The following is a 13,988-nucleotide window of genomic DNA, read 5'->3' as shown; positions in this document are numbered from 1 at the left end:
ATTTGCTGGCATATTGAGTGCAGCACTTTAACAGTATCATCTTTTAGGTTTTGAAATAGTTCAACTGCAATTCCATCACCTAGCTTTGTTCGTAGTGATGCCTCCTAAGGTCCACGCATTCGCACACCAGCAGTCCCACGCATTTGCAATGTTCCAGTTGTTCTTAGGGGCTGCCTTCCTCTCTCCTCCATTGCTGCCCCCTACATTGATCCCAGCTCTTAACTCCATTCTCACCAACCATCACTGGTTGCCTTGACCAGATTTTGCTAAAGATTTGGAGCAGTGGAAGGAGATTACAGCACAGTAAAGTCCAGACACCAGGTTAAATTTAACGCTAGACTTTAACGTCCTAAAAATGTATGAAATATTCCTCTGATGGTCATGCCTGAATCATAAGGAAGAGACCTGCTCTGTGTGGACCTAAGGGGACATAACAGTCACTCCTGAGGGATCCTGGCAATCTGTGTATTATAATAAGGTTTTTACACATATGTACATATGTACTCAAGTATTTCTCTTGCTGGGTATGATCACCTGATTGTCACCTTTTTGATACACATCTCTTCTCCTCTCCCCTCCTCTCCCTTTTGTGAGCTTTGTTGTTGCTATTTAGTTGCTCAGTCATGTCCAGCTATTTGCAACCCCATGGACTGTAGCCCACCAGGCTCCTTTGTCCTATGGACAGGTCCATAGGATTTCCCAGGCAAGAATACTGGAGTGGGTTCCCATGCACTCCTCCAGGGAAGTCTGTCAATCTCTCCAGCTGCCAGAAAACATCTCCAAACTCTGTATCATTTGTTTGGGGAGCTGTTTATTCTTTTTACGCCCTCATGCCCAGGGGGAAATCTCCTCTTTCAACTCAGAGGTCCATTAGGTGATTTTTCTGGGGAAGGATCCATCTCTTTTACATAAATTATGTCACTTTTAAGAATGCAGATGCAAATACAGTCTTTTGTTTTCAATTGCTTTTTTTCCCCTTCTGCCTGCTTCAGCCTCCTCACCTACCTGGTCTCCCCTTCCTGCCTCAGATATCAACTGAAATCAGAGGGGGTTCTGAATGCCCCAGAGGTGGGGGGTGGGAACTGAAAATACGTCCACAGACAGCCAGAACCTAAGGAGAAGTAGGTAAAACATCAGTTCAGGAAGATGTGTTTTGTTTTTTGTTTTTTAAAAAAACTCTTCAAATTCTAAAATTAATGAATGCTTTTTTTAAAATATAGAAGAGCATAACATGGAAAATAGATTTCCCTTCCTCAGAGGCACTTGCTATCAAGCTGGTGTATCCTTCCAAACATTTCTATCCATAAATAAACACACATATTTGTATATGCTTGTATATTTATTTACAAATGTCAGTACATGTACTGTCAATTACAGATTGGCACTTGCCATCCACCTCTGCAAGGATTAAATCATGTGCTGCTGCAGCTGTTGACCTTCAACACCCTGGGAAAGGAGTTCAGGGTGGAGAGCAGAAATGAGGCACTCTGTGCCCCGGGAAAACCTGGCAGAACAAGTCTTCAGATAGTTGTATATTTTCAGGAGCTGATTTTTTTGAGCCCACTTCTTGTATCTCCTTATATCTAGAAAAGCACTAAAACCCTTCATGATGACTATTTTTGTGACTAGAGAAACCTTCTGGAAGAATATGCCCTTGATAGCATGTATTCCCCCTTCACCTAAATCACATCTATACTGACCTCTCCCCCGCCCCACCCCTCCCACACACAACTCTTTGAAGCTGTTTCTCAAAATTCTCTGAGGTGCTGTCTCCTGGGCGATAGTCCTCATTTTGCCCCAAATAAACTTTAACCCGGCAACTCTTACGTTGTACATTTAAGTCAACAATACATATATTTTTTTTTCACAAAAGAAAGCTCATATTATGCATTCTGTTCTGAGATTTTCGTTTCCATTTTACATAATATATTCAGTACATATGTCTATGTCAAGACATACAAATTCCCCTCTTTTTGAATGTCTGCCTAGTAGTAACTCATAAAGTTGCTGTATTGTAACTTACTTAACTTACTGATGGATCTTTGCATTGTTCCTAGTTTAAGGATGTTATACATAATTGCTGCAGTCAGAATCTCCTTACAGATCTTTGTGCACTGCTGAGAATCTGTGAGATAAATTCCTAAAAGCAGAAATGCAAGAGATGGGGGATGAGCACTTAGGCTGTATTTTTTAGAGTGGCCTCTCCTGATTTCCTTTCCATCCTGTCACCATCTGCTGACCTTCTCCATCCCTTTGAAGGAGGAAAGGGACAGGCCATGCTGACTCCATCTTGAAAAAGAAGGAAATTGCATTTTATATTCCCAGTGAACTTTGAACTATGTGCCTGGTAGCCAGGGAGATCACATACCTACCGCCAAACAGGCCTCCCGGACTGATAGACACCAAATTCCATACCAAGGTTTCCCTTCACCAAAAAGAATGTAATAATCCCCTACGTAGTCAATCACCTTTGTAATCTTTATGGCACCGATTGGTATGGGTTACAATGTATAACCAGCTGACCCTTCTGATTATGAATCATGGCTGTAACCTGACTGCATCTCCCTTTAACATTTTCCAGGCTAGGTTTAAGGAATTTGGGGATGTGGGCTTGAGCACGTACACTTAAGGTTTATAAGGCTTTCACAGAAGTCGGTCGGGGTTCCAGGCTAAAGAGGCTACCCTGCCTCGAACCTGCCAGTGTAATAAACTGCACTCCACTATCCATGCTGTCCTTCTGATGAGTTTGTTTCCCAGACAGTTTGGCTATAACACCTTCACTTTGCTTTTTTGCTCTCCACAGCACTCATCACCGTCTGAGATGGTGTATATATGTTTATCTTTCATCTTCCCTTCTGGAAACTCATGACCAGAGGGGCTTTGCCTGTCTGTCCACAGCTGCAGCTGTTCACTGATGTGCTCAGATCCTAGAGAGTGTCTAGCACATAATAGGTGTTAGATAATTTTTTATTCATTTGTCCCTTCATTCCTGCATAAATGTATATTGAGCACCTATTACATGGCAACACTGTTCTAAGCACTGGGAATACATCACTAATGAAAGTGGACACAGACTTCCCTGCTGGTCTAGTGGTTAAGAATCTACCTGTCAATACAGGGGACACAGGTTCAATCCCTGTGTCTTCCCTGGTTTGGGAAGATTCTACATGCCATGGGGCAACTAAGCCCGTGTACCACAACTACTAAACCCGCTTCCTAGAGCCTGGGAAGTACAACCATTAAGGAAGTCTTTGCGTCCTAGAGCCTGTGCTTCACAACATGGGACGCCACAGCAATGAGAAGCCTGAGCACCACAACTAGAGAGTAGCCCCCACTCTCTGCAACTAGTGAAAGCCCGCAAAAAGGAACAAAGACCCAGTGCAACGAAGATAAATAAATAACTTTAAATAAATTAATTAAATTTAAAAACAGAAAGTGGACAAAAATCCCACCCTATATTCAACAAATGCAGGGCTTGTTTTAGAGATGGAGAACACTTTGAAGTCTTCAAAGGAGGCTGTTTTTCCTCTCCAATCTAATAAGATTCTGTTGAATTGCTGCATCCCTGCAGGAAAGCATGACACAGACCCGCATTGATTTTGGGTCCAGAGGTGGTCTCTTCCCCTGTACTTGCTACCAGGCACGTGCTGGGGGGTTAGTACACTGATCAGCAGAGTATTCCAATAGGGCCGGATCACCCAATAATGACAAAGCCCTGGACGAGAAGACTGTTCTTTTACTGACATCTCTGACATTTAATTTCAAACAAGGATGTTTGCCTGGGCCAAAACATTTCAAATCCTCTCACTTAAAGTGAAGAGGATTTCACTTAAAGAGAAATCCTCTCACTTAAAAATTTAGAAGTAAATTTCATTTTCTTGAACATTTCATCAGTTAATCCATTAAAAAAAATAGCTATAAAAGTGGATAGCCAATGATGCCCAGAAAATCACCACTGGAAAAGGAAGAGGTTCGGCTCAGAGAAGGAGGACCAGCCAGGCAAGGGAAGGTCAAGGCTGACTTCTTGAAGCTGGATTTCTTGGAGGTTCACATCTGCCAGCATGTCCCCCGGACACTGAGCCAGGCCTGAACTGAGGAGCCAAGACTGAGCCTGTTCTCCTCCCACTGTCTGATCTGCTGCTGTCCCTTTGGGAAGAGGCACAGTGCATGCCCCAAGCCAGGCAAGGATGCTGAGAGTGGTCCAGCCATGTCAGATAACTGGTTATGCTGGAGGTCTGGTCTGAAACTCCAGCCACTCCCAGGACTCCCTTGATGGGAAAGCTGGGGTCACTCAGACCCCAACAAGAGGTCAGCAGTGGGAAGGATCAACGTGCGTATTTGAAGGCAGGCAAAGATGAAAGAACAGCACCATTTTGCTGAAGGTAGTGTGGCTTATTTCTTTCATTTTTAGATGTTTTATTATAGAATATATAATATTTATATATATATATATTTTAAGTAGAAAACAGGGATAGGCAAAAACCAAAACAAAATCTACATATCACGGTGCAGCACTATTTACAACAGCCAAGGTATGGAAGCAATTCTAAACATCCATTGACAGATGAATGGATAAAGATTTTGTCCATATATACAATGGGATATTACTCAGCTATAAAAAAAGAATGAAATAACACCATCTGCAGTACCAAGGATGCAACTAGAGATTATCATACTAAGTGAAGTAAGTCAAACAAAGAAAGACAAATATCATATGATATCACTTCCATATAGAACCTAATTTTTTAAAAGATACAAATGAGCTTATTTACAAAACAAAAGCATATGTATAAATATCAAAAACAAACTTATTGTTTCCAAAGGAGAAACATGGAGGGGGGATAAATCAGGAGCTTAGGATTAACATACATGCACCACTATATATAAGATAGATTATCAACAAGGGCCAACTGTATAGCACAGAGAACTCTGCTCAATATTCTGTGAGAAACTATATGAGAAAGAATCTTAAAAAGTAAGAATATATGTATATATATAACTGAATCACTTTGTTGTACACCTAAAACCAACACAATATTGTAAATCAACTACATTTTGGTAAAATTTAAGTATTAAAAAAACCCAATATCTACATATCACACTTGATGTGCCATTAAGAAAAAAATACATGGTGAAATTTTGAAAATATTCTTTCTGGGGTTTTAATCAAAGCAAAAATGTGTGTGCATGTTGTCTGTGTATGTGTGTGTGTGTTTGCATATTTTAACTCCCACTGGGGCCATACTACAGAGAATGTTTTATAACTCAAGGAAGTTATTTTCTTAATAAAATTCCTGCACATTTAAGAAAGCTCTTTCTGCTAGCAGTAAAATATATATAATTTTGCTATTACAGCAAATGGGATCTTTTTTCCATTAAATTTTCTAACCAGCCCTTGGTTTGCAAGAAAATATTGATTTTGTATATATTTTTAATCAGCCTTCTTACTGTACCCTTGTTAGTTCTAACAGATTTTTAGTTAATTACCTTGGGATTTCTACAGCTAGAATCATCTTGGCTACAAATAGAGGTTATTTGTAAATTATGACTTTTACTATATTTTGAAGGCTTAAGCACATAAAGAAAACTCAATTCTCAAAGGAACATGGCACATAAATAAACATCATAAGCACTCTTCTGTCTTGCTGTAAATGAGATCGAATCAACAGCCCTGTTCGGGGTTGACCACAGGATACCCTACATTCCGGAACCGAGCAGAGTTTGTCTCCAAAAAATGACCCTAGTCTTGTGGCAGGTTAGCGCAGCAGCTTGAATGTTCACCAGGCACCAGAGCTAATCGGAATGCTGACCTGTGCTTTCTGGAGAGCTGACCGTGGGGTGAGACTGGGTCAGTTCAGTCCAGTTCAGTCGCTCAGTTGTGTCTGACTCTTTGTGACCCTATGGACCACAGCACACCAGGCCTCCCTGTCCATCACCAACTCCCGGAGTCCACCCAAACCCATGTCCATTGAGTCGGTGATGCCATCCAACCATCTCATCCTCTGTCGTCCCCTTCTCCTCCTGCCCCCAATCCCTCCCAGCATCAGGGTCTTTTCAAATGAGTCAGCTCTTCTCATCAGGTGGCCAAAGTACTGGAGTTTCAGCTTCCACATCAGTCCTTCCAATGAACACCCAGGACTGACCTCCTTTAGGATGGACTGGTTGGATCTTCTTGCAGTCCAAGGGACTCTCAAGAGTCTTCTCCAACACCACAGTTCAAAAGCATCAATTATTCGGCACTCAGCTTTCTTTATAGTCCAACTCTCACATCCATACATGAATGTCTATTAATTGTCCAGAAATGAAACCAATGGTCTGTGCCACATAAATGTGTGTCAAAGAGGATTTTTTTTTTCAAAGAGGATTTTTAAAGCCTGATTTCCCCATTTAATTTTATGAAGTATTTTATTCAGAAAGAGAGGAGAAGGAATCTATTTTGAAGCACTAATAATTAAATTTTTTTTCTGGACACTTGACCCATTTTTTTCTATCGAGTTGGTACTGTTTTTCTTCTTGATTTGTAGCTCTATTTTTTTTTTTTTTTTGTCTTTTGGTGTAGACTATTTTGAAGTCTTAATTGAAACTGTTACAATATTGTTTCTGTTTTGTGTCTCGGTTTTTTGGCCAAGAGGGCAGGTGGGATCTTAACTGCCAGAGCAGGGATCAAACCCACACCCCTTGCATTGAAAGCCAAAGTCTCAACCACTGGACCACCGGGGAAGTCCCCCTCTCCATTTCATATCTCCTCTTTTTCTCCCTCTGCTTGAGCTTTTCCATGCTGTTGCACTACCCACCCTCTTTAAAAACAATCCATCCCACTTCTCCATCTGGTTACAGCTCAAACACAGCAAAGCCTTAAAACAAAATCCTTTAAAAACATTATCTACCTGCCTACAGCTCCTCATCTCCTTGGATGAGTCTGATCAAGTTGCAGGCAAGATGTTGGCTGAGCTGAGAATGTTGAACTAGGTGGTTCTCAACAATTTTTAAATTCCATGACATTCTGTGGTGCGTTGAATAGCCCTGAATAATTAATTTCCAGCCTGAGATCCTCTGCAGGACGGTTTTCTCTACTCACAAGCAATGACTAGCCCAACCCTCCAGGCAAAAGTAAGCTTTATTGATGTTTCTCTACTGCCCTCTTGTGGTCATTCCTCATATTGCTGCAGTTCTAAGAAGGAATTCTTTGGGTATTTATGAGGGGGGGAGTGTTAATTACTTTAGGCGAGGGTTTATTAGGAGTAGGGTCTTCCCTTGTAGCTCAGCCGGTAAAGAATCTGTTTGCAGTGCAGGAGACCCGGGTTCGATCCCTGGGTCGGGAAAATCCCCTGGAGAAGGATGGGGATTTGCAACCCACTCCACTATTCTTGCCTGGAAAATCCCATGGACAGAGGAACCTGGTGGGCTGCAGTCCATGGCATTGCAAAAAGTTGGGTAGGACTGAGCAACTAACACTTCGCTTCACTACAGTGGGAGATATGTGCGTGTGTGCTAAGTCACTTTAGTTGTGTCCGACTCTATCACCCTATAGACTGTAGCCCACCAAGTTCCTCTGTCCATGGGAATTCTCCAGGCAATTACCATTTCCTTCTCCAGGGGATCTTCCCAACCCAGGGATCCAACCCATGTCTCTTGCATTTCTTGCATTGGCAGGTGAGTTCTTTACCACAAGTGCCACCTAGAAAGCCCAGTGGGAGATACACATTCATGCCATTCTTCTCTGTGGAGTTCACTCTTTCTTTAGAAGACACTCAGCCCAGAAGTGCATTCTATAGCAGCACATACTGTCACAGAGCTGGATCACAGGTCTGCCTTCACTCCTTACACGCACCACTCTCACCACCACCATCATCACCATCTCTGTCACCTGCATCATGCCCACCACCACCGCTGCCAACACCACCCAAAGGTGGTGGACTTTTGAAATGGAAGTTAACAGAATCAACAGCAAACAGAGCAGATTAGCTATAAAACCTAATGTTTGTCCAGAGCTTTTCATTTTGCAAAGAACGTTCACAAACACTCATTGAAATCTTGCAACAGTCTTAAGAAGTGAAGTAAGTACTATTGCCATCCTTGTATTTACTTTGCTCTTGAAAATTTTAATACAGAAAAGTAAAAAGGTAATATAACACACACCCGCATATGTGCCACCCAGAATTAACAAATGCTAATGTTTTGTCATATATACTGGAGACTTTTCTTTTAAAAAAGCCCAGGAGATAATTAGACATTAGAACTTACACTTTCTCCTATCTTCCTCATTTACTGTATTGTTATTTTTAAACCATTAGAGTTTATGAAATTTATTCTAGCTAGATTTTCCATAGTGGTTTCATCTCAGGCGTATACCTTAGTGGATGAAGTGCTTCTGCCTTTTTTTTTATTAATATGATGGCTTCTCTCTTTCCTTGCTCTCTAGAGGTCTTTCAGGAGGTAGCTTAGAGTAAGTCCCCTACACACAAACAAGTTCCGTTCTGAGAGCATGTCTGTAAGTCCAATTTGTTCATAAGTCTAACAAAGTTACCCTAGGTACTCAACTAACACAATCAGCTATATTTATAATACTTTTCACACAAATAATACATAACAAACACACAAAAAATAAAACATTTTTAATCTTACAGTACAGTACCTTGAGAAATACACTAGTACAGTACAACAGCAGGCACACCAGGCTGGCATTGAGTGAACAGGCAAGAAGAGTTATTGACTGGAGGAAGGAGAAAAGGTGAGAGATGGTAGAGCTGAAGGGTCGTCAGCAATAGGAGACAGAGAACAAGCTGAGATGTCATTCATGCCTGACGTTGATGGCATGGGCTCTGGTTCCTTGCTAGATTCAATTGTTCACATCTTTGGAAGTCTGAAACTTGGAGTTCATATGTAGGGGACTTAACTGTGTTCAGTAATGGTTCACGAGTGCTCTGACCCCTGAGTTCCTTCCAGCTTTAGAGTGGTCACCTCCTGCCTTTGTATTTGAATAACAAGCGCACAGTTTATTTATTTATTTATTTATTTATTTTAAGCCCACAGTTTATAATCTTCTTTGGTCTGCACTCTCTTTACCTAAGTTCCTTAGAGACACTACTTTGCTGTTTTTCTCACAGTAAATGTCATAGAAAAGTTGAAGATCACATGATTTCTTCTTGGTGAAAACTTGCTTTTTTTGTCTTTGTTTTTAATGTAACATAGATGCTGATAACTTCTTTTTTTTTTTCCCGAAACTCAGTAGCTTCACTAGGATATGTCTGTGTTGACTATTCTGCTTCAATCTTTCCTGAACTGCAAGGTACCTTTTAAAACTGAGGATTTGAGTCTTCCTTTATTTTTTATTAAAGCTTTCTCTTTTTTATGTCTTTAGATTTGTTGTGGTGGTTCTGTTTTCTTCTTCAGGGGCACCAGTTATCGGCATGATGGATATCCTTTGTTATAAAAATCTCTCAGCTTTTCCCTGATAACTTCGGGTTCTTTATTCTTTTTCCGTTTTATTTGGATACTTTTCCCAAGCCTTTCTTTAGTGTTCCTACCTGTGATTTCAGTTGTATCTGTTCTCTTTTTGGCATCTTCAAACTGACAGTCATTTCATAACATTTTTTTTCTTCTTCCACATCTTCCCTGAGATTTGACAATTCTTTTTCATCTCTTCTACTGTATTATGACCTCTTCTATAGTTCTTTGTAGCCTTTTTCTGAAGTGTTAGTGCCTTTTTTTTTAAAAAAAAAATATGATGGAAGTAAGTCAGAAAGAGAAAAACAACAAAAAATATGATACAGGTGATCTTATTTGCAAAACAGAAATAGAGAGGCAGATGTAGAGAACAAATGCATGGATTTGTTATATACACTATTGATACTCTGTATAAAATAGGTAACTAATGAGAACATATTGTATGCCACAAGGAACTCTACCTCAGGCTCTGTGGTGACCTGAATGGGGAGAAAGTCCAAAAGGGAGGAGACATATGTGTATATACGGCTGATTCATTTTACTGTACAGCAGAAAATATCACAGCATTGAAAAGCAACTATGCTCTGATAAAAATTAATCAAAAAATTACTAACAAAAAAAGATAAAGAATTGCGGGGAAAGTATGTTTGCATTGTTCTGCTTCCTGGAGTAATTCTCCAGAAATGCACGCTTCTATTTGTTACTTTCCTGTTATTTTTGGTCCTGTTTGTCGCCCCTCCTTTTGTCATCCAGGTCACTGATTTGCAGGATTCAGGACAGTGGGGAGCTTGGAACAAGGCATCTCCGGAAGCTTTTCCATCAGTTTTCCTGGGCACATGCTGGAAACAGGCTTCTGCTCAGCAGCCTTCAAGGTGATCAAGCAGACAGCAGTTTTTAGCAGTACCCCGCCAGCCGCAGGCCGCCAGCCACAGGCCTGCTGGGGGTAAGATCTGGTGTCATCAGAATCACAAAGCTGATTGTCCCCCATACCCCTCATCCACTCATCACATCTCCTGTCCATCTGTCTGACAAGCTTCCCCTCCAACCCCCTCCCTGACCACGCTGAGATGGGCAAGAGAGTAGGAGTCACCCCTGCCACTCTACATGGCTCTGAGGTGCCATCCCTCCAAGCTCTGCTGCTGGACCATTCAATATAATATTCCTTCTTTAAGGAAAGCCCAAACACGGGGACAGTTTCAATCCCTGGGTTAGGAAGATCCTTAGAGAAGGGAATGGCAACCCACTCCAGTATTCTTGCCTAGATGATCCCACGGACAGAGGAGCCTGGTGGGCTACCGTCCATGCGGTTGCAAAAAGTCGGACACAGCTTAGCGACTGAGCACACACATCCAGGGGGGTTCTAACTACAGCTTGCTACTACCATGAGAGCTGGAAAAACAGGTTCTCCCCAAACTTTGTTCCAGGAACAATCATTAGACTGTGCTAGGCTGCACTTGGTTGTGAGTTTGGTCAGGCAGGTTCTACCTGCATTCTTACAATAATAATCATTCTTACAATAATTGGCCTTCAATTCTATTCTGTTAGATACTGAGATAATTACCTCAATTTAATTTAGTTGTTTTTCTGGCAAGCCTTCGTTTTATTTTTAATATTCCTGTGTCTTTTAATGCATGTCTCAAAACGTATTATTGGATCTTATATTTTTTATCTAACCACAGTTTCCCAGTTAATTAACTACATTTCTACATTTATTATAATCATTCTTTCATTAGACATATACAAAGGTACTTCTTTTTTTTCCTATTTTTGCTTACTATGCTTTTTTTTTTTTTTTGCCTCCTTTCCATTTTTTCTTGGATAAGTCAATTTTCTTTTACTGATTCCAAAATTATTTTTTCCAATTTTGTTTTTATGCTGGCTGCTTGCTTTTAACTTAAGGCCCAAACTCATATCTACTTATGTCTATTGATTTCCTAAACTTACCATCCTCATGCTCTTCTGTCTCTCTGCCTGCATTTTAAACTTTTCCAAACTTGTTCAAAATGGTAGTGCTTGGTTGGCATGTGTGTATTTTCTTTCCTCTTTTCTCTGGCTATATATTGGCCTTTTTTGGCAGCAAAAGTGTGGAGCCTTAACCACTGGACCACCAGGGAAGTCCTTGCCCTAGATTTTTAAACAACAATTAACATCAGTTCTCATACATGTTATGGCTGTCTCTGAGGTTTAGTTCTCTTCTCTGCTGCGGTCCCACATGCCTGAGACCATCAGTGGAATTTCATGTTTACAATTTGGTTAGACATCAGTGTCTAAATTCAGGGGTTATTTTGTTCTTGCTTTTACTATTTTAAAAATATGACCTCATCTTCTTCTTGCATGCGATGTTGCTATTGTGAAATCTAATTTCACTCTGATTGATAGAGGAGTTGTTCTTTCTCTCTGAAGGCATTTAGAATCTCCTCTTTGACTTTGGAATTCTTACATGTCCATGTCCATGTGGGGGTTCACCTTCTCAGTCCCCAAACCTGTTTGTCATGTCACTCCATGAGACTTTCGCTCTGAGATCTTTCATCTTTCTTTAATTCTGATAAACATATTTTTATTATTTCTTCTAGTATATTTTTTCTGCTTCAGGTTCACCTCTTATCCATCTCCTACCATTTTTACTTTTCATATCTCTTAGCTTTTTTCCCCCCTTCCTTTTTCCTTCTAGGAGGGTTTTCATACGCATCAGCTTTATTTCATGCTTTTGTCTCCTCTGAGGGTGGCCTTCATTTCTACTTTTTTATTTCTCATCTGTAACATTTTCACTTGTTCTTTATTACAACTTTGTGTTACAGCTGAACATTACCAACATTTTCTCTTTTGTGTTGCTTCCCTGGTGGATCAGACAGTAAAGAGTCTGCCTGAAGTTCAGGAGACCTGGGTTTGATTCCTGGGTTAGTGTTGCAGAAACCAGTACTCAAGAAACCAAGCACCACACTCGGAGAGTTGGAGAACTCAGGTTTATTATGCCGGCAGGCCCAGAGGAGTTAACACTCCAAGCTCTGAGCCCCGAACAAAGGGATTACAGAGTTTTTATAGGCAGACTGTATTGGGCAACACTAGCTGTTAACAGGCTGGTTTAAACTAAGGGGTTTCGATGACTGTGGCTTTGTAGTAGAGCCTGAAGTCAGGAAGGTTGTTTCCTCCAGTTCCATTCTTCTTTCTCAAGACTGCTTTGGCTATTCGAGGTTTTTTGTATTTTCATACAAATTGTGAAATTATTTGTTCTAGTTCTGTAAAAAAAAAAAAAAAAAGAAAATACAGTTGGTAGCTTGATAGGGATTGCATTGAATCTATAGATTGCTTTGTACAGCATACTCATTTTCATAATATTGATTCTTCCAATCCATGAACGCGGTGTATTTCTCCATCTATTTGTGTCCTCTTTGATTTTTTATCCGTGTTTTATAGTTTTATATATATAGGTCTTTTGTTTCTTTAGGTAGATATACTTCTAAGTATTTTTTTCTTTTTGTTGCAATGGTGAATGGTATTGTTTCCTTAATTTCTCTTTCTGTTTTCTCATTGTTAGTGTATAGGAATGCAAGGGATTTCTGTGTGTTAATTTTACATCCTGCAACTTTACTATATTCATTGATTAGCTCTAGTAATTTTCTGGTAGAATCTTTAGGATTTTCTATATAGAGGATCATGTCATCTGCAAACGGTGAGAGTTTTACTTCTTTTCCAATCTGGATTCCTTTTATTTCTTTTTCTGTTCTGATTGCTGTGGCCAACACTTCCAAAATTATGTTGAATAGTAGTGGTGAGAGTGGGCACCCTTGTCTTGTTCCTGACTTTAGGGGAAATGCTTTCAATTTTTCACCATTGAGGATAATGTTTGCTGGGGATTTGTCATATATAGCTTTTATTATGTTGAGGTATGTTCCTTCTATTCCTGCTTTCTGGAGAGTTTTTATCATAAATGGATGTTGAATTTTGTCAAAGGTTTTTTCTGCATCTATTGAGATAATCATATGGTTTTTATCTTTCAACTGGTTAATGTGGTGTATTACAGTCACAAGTCATCAAGACAGTATGGTAGTGGCACAAAGACAGGAATACAGATCAATGTAACAAAATAGAAAGCCCAGAGATAAACCTACGTACCTGTGGACACCTTATCTTTGACAAAGGAGGCAAGAATATACAATGGAAAAAAGACAACCTCTTTAACAAATGGTGCTGGGAAAACTGGTCAACCACTTGTAAAAGAATGAAACTAGAACACTTTCTAACACCATACACAAAAATAAACTCAAAATGGATTAAAGATCTAAATGTAAGACCAGAAACTAGAAAACTCCTAGAGGAGAACATAGGCAAAACACTCTCCAACATAAATCACAGCAAGATCCTCTATGACCCACCTCCCAGAATATTAGAAATAAAAGCAGAAATAAACAAATGGGACCTAATTAAACTTAAAAGCTTTTGCACAACAAAGGAAACTATAAGCAAGGTGAAAAGACAGCCCTCAGATTGGGAGAAAATAATAGCAAACAAAGAAACAAAGGATTAATCTAAAAAATATACAA

Source organism: Cervus elaphus, chromosome 13 (assembly GCF_910594005.1).
Source record: "Cervus elaphus chromosome 13, mCerEla1.1, whole genome shotgun sequence".
Taxonomy (NCBI): domain Eukaryota; kingdom Metazoa; phylum Chordata; class Mammalia; order Artiodactyla; family Cervidae; genus Cervus; species Cervus elaphus.
This window is presented reverse-complemented; position numbering follows the sequence as displayed.